The sequence below is a fragment of the Pongo pygmaeus genome, chromosome X, assembly GCF_028885625.2.
Source record: "Pongo pygmaeus isolate AG05252 chromosome X, NHGRI_mPonPyg2-v2.0_pri, whole genome shotgun sequence".
Lineage (NCBI taxonomy): Eukaryota > Metazoa > Chordata > Mammalia > Primates > Hominidae > Pongo > Pongo pygmaeus.
Genome location: NC_072396.2, coordinates 86,233,957 through 86,259,253, shown reverse-complemented (window position 1 = coordinate 86,259,253; position 25,297 = coordinate 86,233,957). Strand labels below are relative to the sequence as shown.

General features: G+C 34.6%; 1 non-coding gene across 1 annotated transcript; it reads right to left on the bottom strand.

Moving 5' to 3' along the window:
- Positions 1 to 1,932: 1,932 nt before the first annotated feature.
- Positions 1,933 to 2,079, bottom strand: LOC129025550 (small nucleolar RNA SNORA4). The gene has a single exon (XR_008497298.1). It is a non-coding gene; the product is annotated as a small nucleolar RNA SNORA4 (small nucleolar RNA).
- Between the last annotated feature and the right edge of the window lie 23,218 nt (positions 2,080 to 25,297).

Genomic DNA, 25,297 nt, shown 5'->3' with positions numbered 1-25,297 from the left:
TGAACTTTTTGTCATGTGCTTGTTGGCCACAGGTATGTCTTCTTTTGAAATATGTCTGTTTATGTCCTTTGACCACTTTTTAATGGAGTGGTTTGTTTTTCTTTTGTAAATTTGTTTAAATTACTCACAGATGCTGGATATTAGACCTTTGTCAGATGCATAGTTTGCAAAGATATTCTTCCATTCTGTAGGTTGTCTCTTTATCTTGTTGATGGTTTATTTTGCTGTGCAGAGAATCTTAAGTTTGGTTAGATCTCATTTGTCAATTTTTCCTTTTGTTGTGATTGCTTTTAGTGTCTGTCTTAAAATCTTTGCCTGTTCCTATGTTCAGGATTGTGTTACCTATGTTGTCTTCCAGTTTTTTTTTATGGTTTTACATTTAAGTATTTAGTCCATCTTTAATTGATTTTGGTATATGGTGTAAGAAAGGGGTCTAGCTTCAATCTTCTGCATATGGCTAGCCAGTTATCCCAGCACCATTTATTGAATAGGGAATCTATTCCACATTGTTTGTTTTTGTGAGCTTTGTCAAAGATCAGATGGTCATAGGTGTACAGCCTTATTTCTGGACTCTCTATTCTGTCCCATTCATTTACATGCATGTTTTTGTACCAGTACCATGCTTTTTTGGTTACTATGGCCCTGTAGTATAGTTTGAAGTCAGGTAGTGTGATGCCTCCAGTTTTCTTCTTTTTGCTTAGTACGGCATTGGCTATTCAAGCTCTTTTTCGGTCCCATATGAATATTAAATAGTGTTTTGTAGTTCTGTGAAGAATGCTGTTGGTAATTGGATAAGAATAGCATTTAATCTGTAAATTGCTTTGGGCAATATGTCCATTTTAATAATATTGATTCTTCCTATCCCTGAGCATGGGATGTTTTTTTCATTTGTTTGTGTCTTCTCTGATTTCTTTGAGCAGTGTTTTGTAATTCTCATTGTAGAGATTTTTCACCTTCCTGGTTAGCTGCAATACCTAGGTGTTTTATTCTTTTTGTGGCAATTGTAAATGAGACTACCTTCCTGGTTTGGCTCTCTGTTTGGCTGTTGTTTGTGTGTAGAAATGCTAGTGATTTTTTGTACGTTGATTTTGTATCCTGAAACTTTGCTGAAGTATTTTATCAGCTGAAGGAGCTTTTCTGCTTAGACTATGGGGTTTTCTAGATACAGGATCATGTTGTCTGCAAACAGGAACAATTCGATTTCCTCTCTTCCTACGTGAATGCCATTTTTACTTTCTCTTGCCTGATTGCTCTGGCAAATATATAATTTAATGCTACACATTTTCCTTTAAGAATGGCTAACTTTGCATCCCACAAATTCTGATTATATTTTTGTTTTCATGTATCCGAAATGATTTTTACATTTATCTTTAATTTTTTTGAACCGTGGGTTATTTGAAAACATATTAATATTTAAAGTAAATTTTTAAAAAATTGATTCATATTTACTGTGGTCTAGAACATACTTTATTTTTTATTTGATACAGTCTTTCAAATTTGTTAAGATGTGTTTTATAGCACAAAATGTGGTCTTTTTAATATTTCATGTGTGTTTTTGAAGAATGTGTATTATGCTCTTTTCATATGGATAATTCTATAACTGCTAAGTGATCAAATTGATTGAAATGATGCTCAGGCCATCTTTATTCTCACTGATATTTTACCTGCTTAATCTGTCAATTACTTACATTGAGTTGTTGATGTCTCCAACTATAAAAGTAGATTTGTCTGTTTATCTTTGCAGTGCCATCAGTTCTTGCCTCATATACTCCACTTTTTAGGTGTGTACATGTTTTGGATTGTTATATTCTCTTAGAGAATTGACCGTTTATCATTTAAAAATGCCTCTTCATTTCTGATCATTTTACTTTCTCTGAAGTCTGCCTTTTCAGAAAAATAATATAGCTACTCACACTTTTTTTACACTTATGTAATGTAGATTACAAACTAGTAGTGAATTATATGTATATTAATGTTATAACCCACTGTGGAAAGTGGTCAACATTATTATCCCAAACAGCCCAAGTTGGTAAAGGCTTTTTAACAAAAGCATTCTCTGAAAACATTAACTTTTGGTAACATGCTTTGTTTTGATAAATGTTAACACCGTATACCTTTCTTTACCTCTTTATTTTTAAATTATCTGTGTCTTTACATTGAAAGTGTCTCTCTTTTAGACATATACGGTTGATTTTGTCCTTTCCCCACTCTGACAATTTCTATCTTTAGTTAGTATATTTGGACCTTCATATTTAAAGTAATTATTTATGCTAATATCTATTTATATTAATATACATGATTGATATATTTCACCCTTATAAATATTTTCTATTCATTTCATTCGTTCTTTGTTTCTTTTTTTCTTCCTCTTTTTTTTTGAGACAGGGTATGTCTTTGTCACCCAGGCTGGAGTGCAGTCATGCAAACATGGCTCACTGCAGCCTTGTCCTCGTAGGCTAAAGTGATCCTTCACCTTTGCCCCCCAAGTAACTGGAATTGTAACCACCCAAGAAGTTCACCTTGCTGGCTGCCTAGACAGAGCTGATTTACCAAGGCAGGGGAATTGCAATGAAGAATGTATAATTCACACTGAGCCAGCTGTGTAGGAAAGTGGAGTTTTATTATTACTCAAATCAGTCTCCCTGAGCATTCAGAGATCAAGGTTTTAAAGATAATTTGGTGGGTAGGGGCTCAGGAAGTGGGGAGTGCTGATTGGTCAGGTTGGAGATGGAATCATAGGGGGCTAAAGTGACGTTTCCTCACTGTATTCTGTTTCTGGTTGGGATTGCAGAACTGGTTGAGTCAGATTACCAGTCTGGGTGGTGTCAGCTAATTCATCGAGTGCAGGGTCTGTAAAATATCTCAAGCACTGACCTTAGGTTCTACAGTGGTAATGTTACCCCCAAGATCAATTTGGGAAGGTTCAGACTCTTGCAGCCAGAAGCTGCATAACCCCTAAAGCATAATTTCTAATCTTGTAGCTAATTTGTTAGTCCTGCAAAGGCAGATTGGTCCCTAGGCAAGAAAGGCATCTTTTCAAGAAAGAGCTATTATCAATTTCGTTTCAGAGTCAGACCATAAAAGGAATTCCTTCCCAAGGTTAGTGTGGCCTATGCCCAAGAATAAACAAGAACAGCTTAAAGGTTAAAAACAAGAGGCAGGGCGCGGTGGCTCACGCCTGTAATTCCAGCACTTTGGGAGGGCGAGGTGGGCAGATCACAAGGTCAGGAGATCAAGACCATCCTGGCCAGCATGGTGAAAACCCATCTCTACTAAAAATAAAAAAGTTAGCTGGGAGTGGTGGCACGTGCCTATAATCCCAGCTACTCAGGAGGCTGATTCAGGAGAATGGCTTAAACCAGGGAGTGAGCCAAGATCATGCCACTGCTCTCCAGCCTGGCACCAAATCGAGACTCTGTCTCAAAAACAAAATAAATAATAAAATAAAAAAGAGAAACAAGATGGAGTTGATTAGGTCTGATCTCTATCACTGTCATGATTTCCTCAGTTATAATTTTTTCAAAGGTGGTCTCAATCCCTGCTTTTTGGTTTTATAGCACCTTATTCTTAAGGTATGGGCAATGAAGATGGAGAAAGGCTATCAATCGCTCTGGCTTCTTCCTGCTGACAGGGTGTATAGTGGGGGTAGGGGTTGACTCCAAGGTGAGAGACGTGGAACTGTTTTGCAGCTGTCTGAGCTTGCTCACACAGACCACGCTGGGATTCCAAGGCTTTCACGACAAAGGTGTTAGTATTCTCATCTATAGTTTTAATACAGCATTTAAGTGGACAGTGTACTATAAATAGTAAGTTCTAGGATAACGAGTGCAATTTCCGGTTTTAAAATTAAAGATTTAAAGCATTTGTTTGATAGCTTGTAGGCAACCAAAAATATTTAATCTGACTTGTACAGAAAAAAATAAAATAAAGACTCAAAAACAACTAACAACAGGTATACTATAATTATTGAAACAATTTTTTTCTCCCAGTCTTTATTTTTATTTAAAAAAATCATACTACTGATTTGCTTGCAAAATAAACTTTAGTTTTATTATACTTAGCCTGATTATTTGCATAGAGTGCAACAAGAGTAATTATTTTTCACATAGGCCTTTTAAATTGGCTGTGATGGAACTCTGTTGCATAAGGAATCTCAGATAAGACTTTTTAAGAAACCAAGTCCAGCCGTGGGTTTGTACCCTCAAATACCTATGATTGGGTAAAAATTCTTCTCCTCTTGAGGTTTCAAGATAACTTGGGGCTCCTGGGCCTGTTAGAAAGTGACATTCTTTACTTACCACAGATCAGGAACCCTGTATAGGAACTGCATAGACAAAGTATGAGGCCAGTTTTCCCAATGGGCTTTTATTTGCTCTATAAGTCAAATTTGATTCCTTGAAGGACAACACACTGTTCTAGTCAAAGCCTTGGTAAAATAACCAGTTTCTCCGATTGTGTTCTGTTGTGAAAGAAAACATTCTTATTGCATTTATGCAAATAACTATATTGCCATAATTTAAGAATACTCACATAGTTTCCAAATTCTGGGGAAATCAGACAGAGAGAAGCAAATATGGCTCTAATTTTCTTCAGAGCAGTATACTTTACTCAGTTGTTAAAACCTGTAAATAGCTCAAAAAATAAGTTTCCTTGGCTCTGAAAAAAACAAAAAGGATCAGCAAAGTTTTTAGCAAAACATAAAAGTAAAATAAAAAGGTTACTTCAGTTTTCTATCAGCTCAGTCCATTAAGTCAACTCCTGTTCTGCTTGATATTCATGAACATTTTAGCTTTCCATGACAGTCCTGAGAGCTTATTTCCTTTATTCTAATGTCACAATCTCGAGTTATCTAAGAAACTTGCATTCAAGAGCTCCTGTCAATGTTTTATAGCTGATTGTGAAATCATCTTCTAAAGATGACCAAAACAAAACAACAATTGTCTGTGGATGAAAAGAACATTTTAAGGCAGCCACAGTTAAAGACACAATTGACAAGAAAATTTGTTATTTCTGTGGCACACAATAATTTAACATAACAAGTTTAATTATTACTGATAGCATATACTGAGGCATATCAGAATTATAGGAATCTTATAGAATTTCATAACACATACTACTAACCTCTTTATACAAATATAACCCATAGAAAGTTAAAAACAATTTTATATTTGATAGTGCTTCCTGTGTTTGAAACACATGATTTCACAAAATAGAATCCCAGGTCACCATAAGTCATTCATTTAACCAAACTGACAACTCAAAAATTTAAAAAAAGGAGAAACTTCTACTCTGATAGAGAGGGGACTCAGCTTTCCAAACAACAAGACTCAATGAAGATAGTATAAAGCCACCAGAATCTCTCTTCTCTCTCCCCTCATACTTTTTTGTTTAGTTTACTTAAAAGGTAAACAAAAACCTTTCATTATCTTTTAATATTACATAAAAATCATTTTCAAAATAGAAAACCATATTTTATGTTTGCATTTGTGCATCTTTAATGCTAAATTTAGTTTTAATAACATTTTTAGTAACAGTTTTAATTAATTTGATGATAAGGTAAGATTTTCATAAACCTTTTATACCCTTTTACAATTTTTTTTTTGTTAAACAGCAGAACAATGTTGTAAAAAACTCTGTTGTGCTTTTATTCCAATGTTCAATTTATGGAAAAACTGAATAATACCCCTTTAACTTTAGCCAATATATTTATACACAGTAATTTTTAAAATAAAACTTCCACAACTTGCTTAAACCTTTAGATTTTTTCTGCCTCACTTAACACAACCCTTTAACCCTCTAAACTTAGACGAGAAATTCATATTCCCATGCCTTTATATAATCTTTTATTTTTTATTTTTTAAGTTTTTTTTGATATGGAGTCTCACTCTGTCACCCAGGCTACAGTGCAGTGGCACAATCTAGGCTCACTGAAAGCTCCACCTCCTGGGTTCAAGCAATTCTCCTACCTCAGCCTCCCTAGTAGCTGGGACTACAAGCGTGCACCACCACACCAAACTAATTTTTGTATTTTTAGTAGAGACGGGGTTTCTCCATGTTGGCCAGGCTGGTCTTGAACACCTGACCTCATGATCCACCCACCTTGGCCTCCCAAAGTGCTGGGATTACAGGCATGAGCCACTGTGCCAGGCCATCTTTATATGATCTTTTACCAAAAGTACATTCTACTTTCCTTACATGCCTTGTTTGTAAAACTGTTTCTTCAGTAGTCTCACATACATGTTACACTGTTAAGTCTTAGCAACTATTACTTTTGGTGAAAAACCTGGTTTGTAAGTGATTTTAATTATGTACCAGGTGTGGAACCTAGGATGCCAGTCAAAAGTGCAGATAAGGTCTGACTGTTTCCAGCATAGCTAGGGGGTGTGGCTAACTCCACATGTTCCCAGGCCTTATCTAGCTTTAAAGCAGGTAGGTTGTACAGTTAAGAGTCATAGTGGCATTTTATGAAATATTTAGGAGGCCTCACAACCTTCAAATTGTACAACATTTCTTGCATAAATTTCCTTTCAGAAATCCTTTCACAACTTACACAGACCATCTGTGACATGCTTAGATTTTCTGACTTGTCCTAAACATCCCTTTTTTTAAACAACCAATCACTTTATTTTAGGACAAGAATTTACCATACAAGATCCTTTTTTATATAAAATATATTTTCTTTAAACATTCTTTGCATAGCTAGGGAGCTAATTTCACATGTCCCCAGGCCTTATCTAGCACAAAATGACACATCTTTCAGATGTGCCAAGAAGTTATAGATTTGGTCTCTTTGCATTATCCCATATTTCTTCAGGGTTTTGTTTATTTTTAAAATTAATTTTTCTTTATTTTTGTTGAATGAGTTGATTCAAAGAATTAGTCTTTGAGCTGTGAGATTCTTTTCTCAGCTTGGTCTATTCTGCTCTTAATACTAGCAATTGTACTGTGAAATTCTCATAGGGAATTTTTCAGCTCAAAAGGTTAAGTTTTGGTCTTTCTTAAAACGGAAATTTCATCTTTCAGCTCTTGAATTATTATGATGATTGCTTGGCTTCCTTGGATTGGGTTTGAACTTTCTCCAGGATCTCAGTGAGCTTCCTTGCAATCCAGATTCTGAATTTCAGGTCTGTCATTTCAGTTATCTTAGACTGGTTAAGAATCATTGCTGGGGAGCTAGTAGGCTTGTTTGGAGGTAAGGGTACACTCTGGCTTTTTGAATTCACAGAGTTCTTGCACTGATTGTTTCTCATCTGGGAGGGCTGTTGTTCCTTCAGCTGCAGTGCAAATTGAGTATAGTAAGTTGGTTCCATTTCAAGCCTCTATACAAGGTCTTTGTATTTTTTATCTTGGTGTCTCATGGGGGGTGACGTAGTGAAGTGTTTTTTGCTGTTGTTAGTTTGGCCTGTGTTACCTGTAGATAGCACTTAAGAGCAATGGGTGCTAAATAGGCTCTTACTCAACCACGTGGCTCTTCTGTGTTTCCTAATATTTCCAGCTATGTTCCCTTCCCCAGGATCATTCAGGTCCAGGAATCAGCCCTAGCATTCAAGCCCCCCACATAGGGTTCCTCACTTTCTCCCTCTTCAGCCTCAACATCTGCCTCTTTTCTCCATTTGCATTTGGCATTTTATCTCTAAAGATCTGCTCAAACTACAGTGGTTTAGTCCAAATCTCAGTCTCTGTCAGTGAGAGTGGCACTTCCTAGCTGCATCTAGTTGGTCATCTTGCCCTTTTTTTCAGTTGGACGCTTTAAAATGGTTAATTCTGTTATGTGATTTCTTTCTCAATAACATTTTTTAAAATAAAATATTACAACTAAGAAGAATCTAAAGAGTTATTTTAACTAAATATAATGTGGCTTCACGGATGAGATTGGGAAACTGAAAATGGATATTTAGTAAAAACTAAGGAAACTTAAATAAACTATGGGCTTTAATTAATAAAAATACTAAGAACTGAATGGTAGTTGATATTAACATGGAAAAGATGTTAGAACTCAGAGAAAATGTTGGCTCAAAGTAAATATGAATTTCAAGTGAATCCCCAAGCAACAAAAAACAGTTTTTATATTTTTTGGAATGATAATGTAGACTGAAAAATGTGACTATAATAATGAATGTAATCATAATTATTATTAATGTATTGTATTATTAATATAAATTTTTGTGTTTATCCCCAACATCTAGAATAGTGTCAAGTACACAGTAGGTACTTAATAAACATTTGTAAAATGAATGAATGCATTTATTGTGGTCATTTCTATTTATAAAAACGTACCAGATCAAAAAGGAGCCAAAATAATATTTTTGACTATCTTTTTTAGCTAATGTAGATTTATTGCACAGCTGGTCCATTTGACTGCTTCGGGATTAGGCAGTAAGATGAGAAAAAGGAAAACAGCAATTTCCACTGAAAAATAACTGATTCTTGACCCTGTGTATTCATAATCTAAGCTTGCTAAATATTCAGTCTGTGAAACTTAATACACAAGGAACAAATTTCAAATGAGGCCCAAGTTTTAACTAGAATGTTAAAAGAAAGCCTTCTTTTGCAGAATAGTACATGGAATAAAGTTCCATTTGTGAAAATAAGAGAATATACATAGATATGTCTGTATAACCCAAGTACAATTTCTGGAAAGTTTTAGTTATTTCCCTTAAGGTGTAGAACTGTGCTGGGGGTGAGTTTTACTTTTAATTTTATATCCTTCTATATAATGTGTGATTGTCTTTTTACCATGAGCTTGAATTACACTATAGTTTTTAATATTACTAAAAATATGTTTGTCATTATACTTTGCTCTTCATCGAACCTTATAAAAGTTCCACCTTTGAAAAAAAAAAAAAAAAAGTTCCACCTTTGAAAGAAGTTACTCAAGATTCTTTTTCTTCTTTGAGTCTCTATGAAACCACTAAACCATTTAGTTCTCAGAGCTTATCCATACCCTGAAATTATAACTTAATCTGCCTCATTTTTACAACTTCAAATCTTTTATATTTTCATTCTTTTATAAGACTTTATGGACACTATTATTTCAGTAAAAACAAAAAAAAACCCTATTCCAGATAAAAGTGAAAAACAAAACAAGGCAAATTTGCATTTGTGAAAACTCTGTGTGTAACCACACTCTGTCTATAAAGCACATTCTCATATTTATGAAATTCCTCACATTTTGAATTTACCCAAATTTACATGGTGAAAAAGTTTATGCAATTTTTAGACATGGGAAAGTTAGTGTTATAATATGCCCTTCAGGAAGGTTGGGGAAATGAAAGCAAAGTCCTAACCACTCATCAGAAATAATAAACATGATTTTAAATACAGGATAATCTCTCTTCAAGTTGTATTGTTTGGTTGCTTCTTTTTAAGGCCATAGTACCTTGAGTTGTGTTACAGAGGACTGTTAACAATTAACTATGATTCTCACTCAATTGAGGTTATTGAGGAGGAAATCCTATGTTGAAATTGCAATTATCTTCCTGCTTTCAGAATCTTTCTTATTCCCCTACACCATGATTATCATTAAAGCTATAGCGAGTTATCTTTCTAAAATACAACTTTGGTACTCTCACAGCAGATAACCAACTGTACCAGTTTGCTTGAGACTGAGATAATTTCCATGGCATGGGACTGTCAGTGCTAAAACCAGGATAGTCCCTGGCCGACCAGGACTGTCATTTATCCTGTTTTAAACCTGCTCACAATCAGAATCACTCCTCAGTTTTTACAAAATGAAAATTCACATTTTTTAGTCTGGAATACAAGACTTTGTAGTACAAAGCTTCTGCTTAGCTCTTCTGTTTCTTCTAGTGTCTATTCTGGCAGTGTATTAGTCCATTTTCACACTGCTATAAAGAACTTCCCTGAGACTGGGTAATTTATAAAGAAAAGAGGTTTAATAGACTTACAGTTTCATATGGCTGGGGAAGCCTCAGGAAACGTGCAATCATGGCAGAAGGCAAAGGGGAAGCAAGCACCCTCTTAACAAGGTGGCAGGATAGAGAGAGAGAGAGAGGGCCGGGGAAACCGCCACTTATAAAACCATCAGATCTGTGAGAACTCATTATCAAGAGAACAGTATTGGAGAAACTGCCCCCATAATCCAGTCACCTCCCACCAGGTCTCTCCCTTGACACGGGGGGATTACAATTGGAGATGAGATTTGGGTGGGGACATAGAGCCAAACTGTATCAGGCAGGTACACTCTAGCTGTACTTTATAATTTCTGGGCAAATATTGCAGCAAATATCATTTCTTTCATGATTCTTTCATATGCCCGTATTGTTTCCCTACCAAGGACACCTTTCCCCTTTTTCTTTACCTGCAGAATTTATATTCATCTTTCAAGTTTCTTTTTACTGTTTCCATAAAGCTTTTCTTAACTCTCCAATACATTCATTTGCATATAAGGCTCCCACAGCACTTGTGTACATCTCTATTAGGACTCATCACATTGTTTAAATTTTCTGTCTGCAAGACTATCTTTTCTACTAGGATGCAAAATACTACCAGAAACCCAAGAATCTTTTTATTTATTTCTGTAACCAAGATATCTGACATAGAGTAGGCATTCAATGGCAAGTTAATTATCTAAGGCAAATGAATTCTTAATTTTACAACATCTATCAGTAACTATTAAATAAACACCCACTAGTTTTGTGCTAGTTGCTGTTGCAAATGAAAAAAAAAACCAGTTTAAGATCAAATTTCTTCCTTCAAATGACATAAAATCTTGAATAAAGCAGGAATCTTCAGAAAGGAGTTTCTGGTCACAGTCAGTTCACAAATATGCTTTATGTAACTAGTGTAACCTTTTGTACCTTTTTATTTTAGAATAATTACAGTTTCTCATGTAGTTATAATAAAAATACAGAGAGATTCAATCTGTTGCATTTTAATATTTGCGTGCATATTTTTGATTGAACATTAAGTTTTTATTTCTATGGGATAAATGTTCAAGAGTACAGTTGCTGGGTTGTGTGATAATTGCATGTTTAGTTTAATAGGAAACTTTCAAACTGTCTTCCAAAATGGTACATTCCAAAGTAAAATGTACTTCTTAATATTCCCATCAGCATTCTGTCAGTGGTCCAGTTTATGTCCATCCATGACAGCATTTTGTGTTGCCACTGTTCTTTTTATTTATAAGCCAATTTGAAAGGTTAATGTAGTGATATCTCATTGTGATTTTAAATTTCATTTTCTTGATGGCTATTGATGCCGAACATTTTTTAATGTGCTTATTTGGTATTTGTATATCCTTCTCAGTGAAATGTCTTTTCATGTTATTTTTTCATTTTCTAATCCAATTGGCTTTTTTACCCCTTTTAATGTTGCATTTCGAGAGATCTTCATATATTCTAGGCATTAGTCTTTTGATGGCTATGTGGATTTCAAATATTTTCTTCCAGACAGCAAGTTGTCCCTTTTGTTTTCTTAACAATGTCTCTCAAAGGGCAGACTATTTTATAATTCTGATGAAATATGATTTATTGTTTTTTTCTTTTATGGGTAATATTTCTGCCCAAGTATCCTTTACCTAGCCCTAGACTCTGAAGATTTTCTTTTGTGCTTTCTTCTAACGACTTTATAGATCTATATTTTATATTTTAGTCTGTGATACATTTTGAGCTAACTTTATTTTTTTAGAGACAGGAACTTGACTTCTTGCCCAGGCTGGTCTTGAACTCCTGAGTTCAAGCAATCTGCCCACCTCTGCCTCCCAACCCACTGAGATTACAGGCATGAACGACTATGCCCATTTTGAGCTAATTTTTGTATTAGGTGTGAGACTTAGATTGAGACTTAGACTTAGATTCATTTGTTTACCTATAAACATGCAATTTTTCTAGCCCGTTTGTTGAATAGGTTATGCCATCCTCTGCATTAATTGCTTCTTCATCTTTGTCAAAAATCAGTAATATTCACCTGAGTCTATTTCTATGTCTTCTGTTATTTTCTCTTGATCTATGAGTCTATTCCTCCACCAATGCTTCATTGTTTTGATCAATATAGCTATATAGTAAGCCTCAATATTGATTTGATTATATACTAAGAATTATTTCTTCCACTTCATACTTTTTAAAGATTGTTTTAACTCTTTTAGATTCTGTGCCTTACCGTAAAAATTTTATAAAAACATTTTCTATATCTACAAGGAAATTATGCTGGGATTTTGATAGAAATTGCATGAAACCTACAGATTAATTTAGGGTGAATTGACGTCTTCAACATTTTGGGGCTTCTAATTCATGTGCTTGATTTGTGCCTCGATTTGGAGAGTTTTACAAATTCTTTTCAGGTCAGGCGCGGTGGCTCACACCTGTAATCTCAACACTTTGGGAGGCCGAGGCAGGTGAATCATGAGGTCAGGAGTTTGAGAACAATATGTCCTGAGGCCAATATGGTGAAACCCCATCTCTACCAAGAATACAAAAATTTGCCAGGTGTGATGGCATGCAACTGTGGTCCCAGCTACTCAGGAAGCTGAGGCAGGAGAATAACTTGAACCAGGGAAGTGGAGGTTGCAGTGAGCTGAGATCTTGCCACTGCACTCCAGCCTGGGTGACAGAGCAAAATTCTGTCTCAAAAGAAAAAAAAATTCCTTTCAACAGAGTTAATAATTTTCAGCCTATAGATCCTGTACATGTTTTTAAAATTGTATACATAAGTATTTCTTTCTCACTGCAACAATCTAGAGTAATTATAAATGATGCTGTGGTTATAGTGTCAATGTCTGCACATTAATTATTAGTATATAGAAATGTAATAATCTTTTTTATGTTGATGTGTTATTTTGTAACCTTGCTAAACTCACTTACTAAGTTAGTTTACTAGCTTACTTGCCAACCTCCGCGCCTTTTCTTTTTCTTGCCTTGTTGTGGCTAAAACATTTAGTACTATGTTGACTAATACTAGTAAGAGCAGATATGTTTTGCTTCTTCTGTATCTTAAGAAAATCATTCAGACCTTCATCATTAATTATGATCCCTGCTACAGTTTTTTATAGATGCAACTTTTCAAGTTGAGAGTGTTTCCATCTATTCCACAAATTCTAAAAGGCTGTTATGAATAGATGAAGAAAGTCATGTCAAATATGATACAGGGGATGTATAAGTAAAACATTGGAGAAATATATGCCATGCAAATATTTTAAAAATTAAAAATATCTATATTATTAATAATATCATAAAAGTAGATTATAGGGAAAAAATTATTAGCGTAAAAGAGAGATGTCACATAATTATACAATTATCAATCTACTGGGACTGTAGAATGATCCAGTGTACATACCAAAAAGAGCCTCAGAATACCTAAAGAAAAACTGATGAAACTAAAATGAAAAAATAGATAAGTCTATAATTATATGTGAGGATTTTAACATCTTATTCACAGTAATTGATAGAACTCCTTAGACAGAACATCATCAAGGAAAGAGAAGATCTAAACAACACAGTAAACCTACAGGAATAAATTAACATTCATAGAGCATTCCACACACAAAAAAAACTAGCAGAATATACATTTGTGTATGTGTGAGCCTGTGGAATGTTCACCAAAATCAATAATATTTTAGGCTATAACAAAAATCTCAAAAATTGCAAAATAATTAAAATTATATGCTGTGCTCATTGATCTGTTCTTTATTTTGTTATTTTAGATTCAAAGATATTTGTGCAGGTTTGTTACGTGGGCATATTGTGTAATAGTGAGGTTTTAGCTTTTAGTGAACCCATCACCCAAATAGGGAACATTGTACCCAATAGGAAATTTTTGAATGCTTGTGCCCCTTCCACCCACCCCTTCTGGGGTCCTCAGTGCCTATTATTTGTATCTTTATATCCATGTGTACCCATTGCTTATCTCTAACTTATAAATGAGAACGTGTGGTATTTGATTTTCTGTTTCTGAATTATTCCACTTAGGATAATGACCTCCAGCTCATCCATGTTGATACAAAGGATATAATTTAATTTTTTTTATGGCTTCATAGTATTCCATGGTGTATATATGCCATATTTTCTTTACCCAAACAATCATTGATAGATACTTAGGTTGATTCTATGACTGTGTTATTATAAATAGTGCTACAATAAACAATATAAATGCAAGTGTTTTTTGATAAAACAACTTATTTTCCTTAGGGTAGTTATACAGTAGTGGGATTACTGGGTCGAATGATAGTTCCCTTTTTAGTTCTTTGAGAGATCTTCATACCGTTTTCCATGGGGATTCAACTAATCTATATTCCCACCAGCAGTGTCTAAGCATTCCCTTTTCTCCACAAGGCTGCCAGCATCTGTTGTTTTTTGACTTTTTTAATAATAGCCATTCTAACTGATATAACACGGTATCACACTGTGGTTTTGATTTGCATTTCTCTGATAATTGGGGATAATGAGCATTTTTATATGTTTGTTGGCTGTTGGAATGTCTTCTTTTAAGAGGTAAGTGGATCACCTGAGGTCAGGAGTTTGAGACCAGCCTGACCAACATGGTGAAAGCCCGTCTCTACTAAAAAAAAATACAAAAATTAGCCGGGCATGGTGGTGGGCGCCTGTAGTCCCAGCTACTCGGGAGGCTGAGGCAGGAGAATCACTTGAACCTGGGAGGTGGAGGTTGTGGTGAGCCGAGATCGTGGCACTGCACTTCAGCCTGGGCAATAGAGTGAAATTCCATCTCAAAAAAAAAAGGGGGGGGGAGTCTGTTTATATTATTTGCCCACTTTTTAACTAGATTATTTGTTTTTTGCTTGTTGATTTATTTAAGTTCTTTATTGATTCTGGATATTATTTTTTTATCAGATGAATACTTTGCAAATATTTTCTCCCATTCTGTAGGTTGTTTGTCTGCTCTGTGGATAGTTTATTTTGCTGTGCAGAAGCTCTTCAGTTTAATTAAGTCCCATTTGTCTACTTTTATTTTTGTTATATTTGCTTTTGAAGTCTTAGTCATAAATTCTTTTCCTAGGCCAATGTCTAGAAGAGTATTTTCTAGGTTTTCTTCTGGAATGTTTTCCATTTTATGTCTTATATTTAAGTCTTTAATCCATCTTGAATTAATTTTCAAATACGATGAGAGATCGGGTTCCAATTTCATTCTTCTACATATGGCTAGCCAGTTTTTTCAGCACAATTTATTGAATAGGATGTTCTTTCCTCATTGTTTGCTTTTGTCAACTTTGTCTAAAAGCAGTTGGCTGCAGGTATGTGGCTTTATTTCTGGGCTCTCTGTTCTGTTTCATTGATCTATGTGTGTTTACTGATCTTGGTGAAATCACACTATAATTCAGTAACAGAAAGACAACAGAACATCTCTAAACACTTGGAACCTTAACAATACATTTTTAAGAACTTTATTCTACATTTTTAAAAACTTTTAAGTTCAGATGTTCCTAATCTTCTCCCTCCTCCCACCCTTCACCCTCCAAAAGACCCCAGTATGTGTTGGGGGAAGGGTGGGAGGGGATGAGGGATAAGAGACTACACGATGGGTACAGTGTACACTGCTCAGGTGATGGGTGCACCAAAATCTCACAAGTCACCACTAAAGAACTTATCCATGTAACTAAACAACACATTTTGAAATAATTTATGGATCAAGAATAAGTCGCAAAGGAAATTTTTAAATATGCTATTACTGAAAATAAATGAAAATAAAACATATTAAAAGCTGTACTGAAAGGAAAATGCATAACACTAAGTACTTATATTTTTAAAAGTGGAAAAGCATCTATTGTGTTCAGGGGTCTTGCGTTGGCCCATTTGGCCAGCTTCCTCACAGGCAATTTTTTTCCCTATGGTCCAATCATATCAATGATGGGTCTTAGGCAACACCTAATGTTCAGGCAGCTTATTCTGGCAGTACACTTACAAGATGGACAGTGGGAACAAGCCAGTGGTATGGACCAGTTACAGTCAGGGATCTGATGACTGCCTCACCAGAAGAGTCTCCAACTGGAGAACATTCTCAGAGTTAGAGGAATATTTCCCCTTTCTTACACTTGTATTGAGTCTGGGTCAGTTACGAAGCGTTTCTTTCATAAAGGCAGTTTAAGCTATTCTTATACAGATACGCTTTGTTCTGATGTTCTTAAAGTTGACTCTGTGCTGAGGTGGCCTTTTCTCTAGGGCAACCAGTGTTTTTTGGCCCCATTGTGAAAGAGAACGTGTAATCTTCAGGGCTATAGTGCTGAAAATCCCCCAGCCAGGATATATCATATTATTAGTTAACATGTAGGGTAGGTCCTATGAGATGTTCAATTGGGCCTTATGATTATTATTAATCTTATAGTCACAGTATGTCTCATAGTATACTATAGCATCACATTATTTATTATTATTATTATTATTATTATTATTATTATTATTTTATTAGAGACAAGGTCTTATTCTGTCACCCAGGCTGGAGTGCAGTGTCCCAATCATGGCTTAGTGCAGCCTCAAGTGATCCTCCAGCCTCAGCCTCTGGAGCAGTTGGGACTACAGGTGCAAACGATTATGCCTGGCTAATTTTTCAATATTTTCTAGAGACAGGATCTCACTATGTTGCCCAAGCTTGCAGGCTCAAAATATTAATCTATATTAGGAAACTAAGAAAATAAGATAAAAATAAACCAAAGAGAGGAAGTAAGGAAATAATAAAGATAAGGGCAAAAGTTGATGAAATTGAATAAAAGCAAGCAAGAGCAGCAAATAAACTCCAATTAAATCAAAATATTGTATTAATATAATAAATAAAATGTATGAATCTGTAGGAAAACTGACAAAAATTGAAAAAGAAAAGAAAAAAACCACTGATACCTAGAATGCAGCAGGAGCTATCACTGAAGATCCTACAACCATTAAATGAAAAATAAGAAAATACTGCAAACATTTTTTATTCATAAATTTGACAACATAGAAGAAATGGACCAATTTCTCTAAAAGCATAGACTACTAAAATTCAATCAAGATAAAATAGATCATCTGAATAGTCATTTAATTATTGAAGAAGTTAAATCTGTAACTAAAAGGCTTTCAAAAATGAAATCTCCAGGCCCTAATGGTTTCATTGGTGAATTCTACAGATGATTTCAGAAAGAATTGACGAGAATTTTACACAAATACTTGCAGAAAATAGAAAAGAAAGGAATAGTTTCCAATTAAGAATCTAGTATTGCACTTACATGACAATGAGACAAGTACAGTATAAAATATTACTAACAAAATAGTTTGTTATTAGAATTATTAACAAAATATTAGTAAATTAAATGCAATCATGCATAAAAGAAATTATACACCATGACCAAGTAGGATATAGTCCAGTTATTCAAGGCTAGTTCAATATTTGAAAATCAATCAATTTAATGCAGCATATCCACGGGCTTAAGAAGAAAACATCATGTGATCATATTAATTGATGAAACAAAATAACCAAATCTAGCACTCATTTATGATAAAAATCCAGCATACCTTATAGCAATAAAATTTGAAAAACTTTTTAGTAAGTTTTCAAAAAGTCCCCACCATTTTCCATTGTACGCTTGTTACCAGCTTGCCCCTAAAAACGTTTATGTGTAAAACCTTTGCTAGAACATAGCCTACTAGAATTCTCATTTTCCTTAAACTGTCTGGATCCAGAAGGTGTTTATACTGCCTCATGGAGCTATCAGTTGTTATGTGTATTTTTAAATTTCTTATTGGGGTTAAAATACACATGACATAAAATTTACCATTTTTTATCATTTGAAGTGTAAAATTTAGTGGCATTATGTAAATTAACAATGTTGTATAACCACCACCACTATCTAGATTAAATATTTTAATCACCTCCCCCCAAAAATTCTCATCCATTAAGCAGTCATGTCCTGGTCTTTCTTCCACCATTTCCCCCAACCACTAATCTATTTTTTATTTATTTGGATTTACCTCTTCTGAATATTTTATATGAAGAAAATAGTAAAATATGTGGCCTTTTTTGTGTGGCTTCTTTCTCTTAGTATAATTTTCTCAAGGTTCATCTATGTTGAAGCATGTACCATACTTCATTCTTTTTTATGGTTAAATAATAGTCCATTGTATGGACATACCACAATTTATTTATCCATTTTTCTCCTGATAGGCATTTGCATTGTTTCCACTTTTTGGTTATTGTGAATAGTACTCCTATGAATATTCATCTACATGTTTGTATTTCATCACTTTTTTTCAATTCTCGAGTATATACTTAGAAATGGAATTGCTGGGTCATATGGTAATTCTATGATTAACTTCTTGATGAACTGCTAAACTGTTTTCCACTGCAGCACACCATTTTACATTTCCACCAGCAATGTAAAAGATGTTAGTCCTTATTAAGGATATAATGTAGCTTAAACATACTGTGCAAAATATAAGGCATGATCAGCATTCTCAAAGAACTTCTATACCACTTATCAGCCTAATTAAATTATGAAGATAAGTCAAGAAGTCAAGAATCATAATGTATATGACCTTTATTATTGCCTGGTGCCTAGAAGAAAATCTTATACATAGAACACTTTTTATATTTATTTACTGATTGGGTGTCTAGATAAGATGAAGAAAATAAACACTAAATGAAAGGCAACCTAGAGGACTTCAAGTACACGATATTCTCTGATTAAAAAAAAAACATGAGGATCAATTAAGGACAATAAAATTGAAGAAGAGAATGACAACTTGAAAGACTAAGTGTTCTAAGAGATTAGATAGTAGGTGCAAAATGACGCACGAGAGACAAGTTTTTCAGCACTAGCTTTGTGTTCCATTAGTTGCAATTTATAGTAACCTGGGATAATCCACTCATCCCAAGAAACATTTTAAAATCCACAAAATCATTATTTGAATGCTTCATTCTGCTTGTGTTACATTAAGAAAACTGCACAGTAAGAGACATGTTTAAAAGTTAAGAAAGTTGGTGGGCGTGGTGGCTCATGCCTGTAATCCCAGCACCTTGGGAGGCTGAGGTGGGGAGATCACCTGAGGTCAGGAGTTCAAGACCAGCCTGGCCAACATGGTGAAACCCCGTCTCTACTAAAAATACAAAAATTAGCTGGATATGGTGGTGGGTGCCTGTAATCCTAGCTACTCAGCAGACTGAGGCAGGAGAATGGCTTGAGCCTGGGAGGCAGAGGTTGCAGTGAGCTGAGATCTTGACACTGCACTCCAGTCTGGGCTAATGAGCAAGATTCTGTCTCAAAAAAATAAAAATAAAAAGGTAAGAAAGTTTATTAGATAAATAAAAAGGCTAATTCCAGGTAAGAAAAATATTATTACAACAATTGCTATTGACAAAGTGCTTCCACACAAATTACGCCATTAGCTTCACTACATAAATGCTAACTAAAAATATATAATTATACACTAAATGATCAAGATAATCATATTTTCCTTGTACATGAAAATAATTCAATAAATCTTCCACACTGATAACAATTTTATATGTTACATACAATTAAAGTAATTAAACATTTTTAAAAACATGAATTTAACCTCCATTGTACTAGGACAGTACAGAACAAAGAAATTCATTCTTCATTTGGCCAGTGAAGAGATAGAGTTTGAAACATTACTCGTAGGCTTAGCTGATTAGTCCAAAACAGTACACAGGATTTTTATTATCCCCTATCTCTGTAACTACTTTTCTTTTAAAACATCACAGAGTGTCAAATACAAATGACTGTCTATTAAATTTCATTCTGATTAATGAACCCACAAATGTTAGAATTATTTTAACATTGAAATGAAAGAAACTCCCAATATTATTTTAAATCATAGAATAAAAAGAAGGAATATTTGTATTAAATCACTAGCCTAAGTCCCTTAAAAAGTCAGCAGATCACAGTGCTTAACAATGTAGCAGTTAGGAATGATCATGGGTAGGAAGAATCAATATCATGAAAATGGCCATACTGCCCAAGGTAATTTACAGATTCAATGCCATCCCCATCAAGCTACCAATGACTTTCTTCACAGAATTGGAAAAAACTACTTTAAAGTTCATATGGAACCAAAAAAGAGCCCACATCGCCAAGTCAATCCTAAGCCAAAAGAACAAAGCTGGAGGCATCACGCTACCTGACTTCAAACTATACTACAAGGCTACAGTAACCAAAACAGCATGGTACTGGTACGAAAACAGAGATATAGACCAATGGAACAGAACAGAGTTCTCAGAAATAATGCCACATATCTACAGACATCTGATCTTTGACAAACCTGACAAAAACAAGAAATGGGGAAAGGATTCCCTATTTAATAAATGGTGCTGAGAAAATTGGCTAGCCATATGTAGAAAGCTGAAACTGGATCCCATCCTTACACCTTATACAAAAATTAATTCAAGATGGATTAAAGACTTAAATGTTAGACCTAAAACCATAAAAACCCTAGAAGAAAACCTAGGCAATACCATTCAGGACACAGGCATGGGAAAGGACTTCATGTCTAAAACACCAAAAGCAATGGCAGCAAAAGCCAAAATTGACAAATGGGATCTAATTAAACTCAAGAGCTTCTGCACAGCAAAAGAAACTACCATCAGAGTGAACAGGCAGCCTACAGAATGGGAGAAAATTTTTGCAATGTACTCATCTGAAAAAGGGCTAATATCCAGAATCTACAATGAACTCAAACAAATCTACAAGAAAAAACAAAGAACCCCCTCAAAAAGTGGGCAAAGGATATGAACAGACACTTCTCGAAAGAAGACATTTATGCAGCCAAAAGACACATGAAAAAATGCTCATCATCACTGGCCATCAGAGAAATGCAAATCAAAATCACAATGAGATACCATCTCACACCAGTTAGAATGGCAATTATTAAAAAGTTGGGAAACAACAGGTGCTGGAGAGGATGTGGAGAAATAGGAACACTTTTACACTGTTGGTAGGACTGTAAACTAGTTCAACCATTGTGAAAGTCAGTGTGGCGATTCCTCAGGGATCTAGAACTAGAAATACCATTTGACCCAGCCATCCCATTACTGGATATGTACCCAAAGGATTATAAATCATGCTGCTATAAAGACACAGGCACACGTATGTTTATTGCGGCACTATTCACAATAGTAGACTTGGAACCAACCCAAATGTCCAATAATGATAGACTGGATTAAGAAAATGTGGCACATATACACTGTGGAATACTATGCAGCCATTAAAAAGGAGGAGTTCATGTCTTTTGCAGGGACATGGATGAAGCTAGAAACCATCATTCTCAGCAAACTATCGCAAGGACAAAAAACCAAACACCGCATGTTCTCACTCATAGGTGGGAATTGAACAATGAGAACACATGGACACAGGAAGGGGAACATCACACACCGGGGCCTGTTGTGGGGTGGGGGGAGGTGGGAGGGATAGCATTAGGAGATATACCTAATGTTAAATGACGAGTTAATGGATGCAGCACACCAACATGGCACATGTATACATATGTAACTAACCTGCACGTTGTTCACATGTGCCCTAAAACTTAAAGTATAATTTAAAAAAACAAAAACAACAGCAGCAACAACAACAACAAAAAATTTTAAAAAATAGCAGTTAAAAGTGGTTATGGAGCCTACTGCCTGGTGTTACACTCTCACTTTCCCAACCACTAGCTGTGTGACCTCAGATAAGTTGTTTAACTTCTCTTTGACTTGGTTGCCTCACGTGTAAAACGAAAGTAATTATGGGTATGCCATAGAATTATTTGTGGATTAAATGAGTTAATAAATGTGAAACTGCTTATAATAGGGATTGTTAATGTTATATAAATGTTATGATTGTTATGCTGAATGTTCAAAATTTACAGGCAGTATCATCTATGCAATCAGAAGTGAATAAGGGAAGACTTTGTTTTTCTTCCTTCAGGGGCATTCAAAATATAGAAGTCTCTCCTTGTCTGAGACGTCAGAAGAGCTACTGTTGTACCCTATAGTCCCAACAGAAAAGAAAGCTGAAGAATTTATATATTTTGTAAAATTTAATTCATTCACCAAGTTACTTTATGAGAGAACAAATGTCAATTCCTATTTTATAGCAAATAAAACAAGAAAGAGAAAAACAGTGGGAATCCTTTATAGCCCTGCTGCAGGGAGGCAGGAAGACCACCTGCCTTATAGCCGCACCATATTCTCTCAGGCTTTCCCTGCTAAAAGTTGTTAGATTTACAGTATAAGATATGACCCACAGTATGTTTAAATCCTAAAGAAAAAAAAAAAAAGAAAAAAAGTTGGATTAAAACAGTGTTGTACTGTATTTCTGAATTTAAGGAAATATTAGCACTACAGAAACAGTAATATTTTCAAGGACCATTATATTTTATTATTTTCTAAGTCTAATTCTTTTATTCCACAAAAAATCTCCTATTGGGCCAAGTTATTGGACTTTTGGCTAAGAAGGACAAAAAAGTGCACCTTTGAAGCCAATGTTGAACCAGGTATAGAGAAGTTATCTAGTAAAGAAAGGACATCTTAACAATTAATTTAAACCTCTAAAGGGAAGAAACAATTTTTTCCTCCTGATTTATCCAGATTGTCTGTTGGTGTGTTACCAATTTTACTATGAAATAGTAAAAAACTCTCTGTTCTCTCCTAGCTGAAGAAAAACAGCTTATATATTGTTCTTTTAACTCTTCTGAGATAATGTGACCCAAGCAATATCATCGATGTTCTTTTTCTTCTTTCATATCCCTATCTGTTTTATCCTTAACATAGCATAAATCTTAGTTGTTTTAAGCTTAGGGCTGTATATGAAAACACCAACACCCCACTGTCGTGCAGCTGCATACATATTCTCTCTTACCTCTGAAGTTTTCCTCATCTACAGCAGCAGTGCTAGGGGTCAAACACACAAAGGTGCTGTCCCTCAACGCAGCAAACACCGCCATGTGTTGTATGTTTGATGAATTAAAAGGATGCTGCCAACTTAATTACACTGTAACCCTTCAATAAAGGAAGGGCAGAGCTGATTAACTAGTGAATAATTGGGGGCTGATTGATGGCTCTCTCCCTCACTGCTGAAGGCTGTATATATAATTATTTTGCCTTTGGGCCTAATTTTGCCACTGTTAGCTTCCACTTTTGTCATCAGTTGTAATTTATAGTTGAGTCCTGCAGCCTTAAAGAAAAAAGGGGAATACAAAATGTAATAGCTCTGATCCTTAGATATGTCACCTGCAAAAGGCCAGCAGGAAGCCTTGAACATCAACATTTGCCGTCATTTAATAGTATTAACACTTCATGCTTAGCTAAAAAAATTATAATTTTTCAATGATCATAATATCGATTTCTTTGAGCTTAAAATGATATTGTGTCATCTAGTAGGTTTGGATGCACTTTTAGTTCAAGATTGATTTGTTAAAAGTCAAAAGAATTACATAATGCTCTTTTTTCTCCAAATGTTCCCTCTTTTTAATGTACTAGCAAAGCTGTGAATATTTTTTAAAGGCAGCAGGGTATAATTTCTTCAACAGAAAGTTTTTAAAAATCAGACATCTTCAGCCATCATAAATATTAGCATAAAATGATCACTATGACTAAAAAATAAATCCAGTACCAGAGTGTATATGAAAAATACAATATCTATTAAGCATTTATCATGTACAAGGTACCATGCACAATTTGAAAAATATATACAAAGTAATAACAGTCATGTGCTAAAACCTCAGTATATCAAATCCTTAACTTAAAATGTAGTACATGAAATATTTCACTCATAAAGCTGTTGTTAAACACTGTGATTCAAATAAAGCAGACCAGTCATAGCAAAGGGCCTTATTGTGGATACTCCAAATTTTATGAAGAGACCAACCCCTTACCATAAAGGGGGAAAATAAGACTAAAGAAATAACTTAAAGATTGCTATTTTCCTCACCATGCTAAAACAATGCAGATGGCTTTATATTCCAGATTTTTATTTCCTTAGTGGTCATAACATCTTACATGCATATTTTTTGGTAACTCATTTTTAAAATACTGCAGTGGCAAAGTTTCTAAATTATAAGCCAAGATATACAAATTTTCCCTCTCAGATTTCCTTTGTTGTTTTGTCCTCACGGAGAACTTTCTAGCCTGTGACTCACAGGACAATTTGAAGAATCTTTCAGTCAAAGCTCAGTAGTGTGCCAGTGGGCATAGGCTAGGAAAAAAAAAAGATTGATATTTGCCCTCTCTTCTTATCTGCACTTAATTTATAAGTCAATGTGGGTATACAGGAGAAATAAAGGCAGAGACCTTGATGCCTCCCCGTGGAGAATATGCACCATTTGGATTGAAAGCATGAAAGAGGGGAAATTAATGGTAAGCTGTTCATCTGTCACTACTGCCAGCCTGATGTTTTTGCAGAGAAAGCGAGGACTTATATGACATGTCCTCCAGTGAAGGGCAAGTCTGTCTGCTATTCTATTATAAACACAGTGCTCTGGGTTTCAGAGGGATTTAAATGTACAATAAGACTGTACTTTGGATAGATGAGTATTTACACAATTTTATTTTGCAAAAGTATTAACTTGTAGAATTCTGCTTGTTTTAAGAGGAAATCATATTTTCTCCCTCTCCCCATTTTTCTTCTGTCTTCATTTCCTTCTTTTCCTTAAAAATTAAGTCAAACCTTCTGTTTGACGATGTGGCTTGGGCCTTTTACATTTGGCTGAATTTTTCTTGTATTTTCACATTGCAGTAAAATGTAAATAGATCCTAAAGTTTAGGCACATGAAAAGTGGAGAAGACTTAGTTATATTTCACTGTACAAAATGTAGAAAATGACTACAAAATTTAAAATGTAAGGTGTGATTTTTTATTTCCATTGAATATAAGCACAACTATGAACATATTGTGAAGTACCCAATTGACAGAGGGAAACATAAATAAAAATTTGATCTTGTGTGGAAGACAAAGGAAGTCATATTTCCTTATTATTGCCATGATTTATCATGTTAAGAATTGATATATTATCGGAACACTCGATGCTTTCAGTGGGAAATGGAGTAGTACATAAATTGATGGCAGAAATTAAAGTTTAATATTCCTCACTCAACTTTCCAATGTAACAAAAAAACTCTATATTCTTTATTATAAGTAAAAGGGAATTTGGTATATGTATTTACTTTTGTTATTTATATTATCTTTATTATTGAATAATTGTTTTACAGAAAATTAACCAAAACAAGAGAACAAGAAAATACATTAGCATTGTTTTAAAGTAGAAGAAAAACATAAAAAAGAAACAAAGTAAACTTTTGGTAATTTGGTGAGTGTCTAATCCATTACTATGTTCTAACTAGGGAAACATTTTCAGTAGACATCA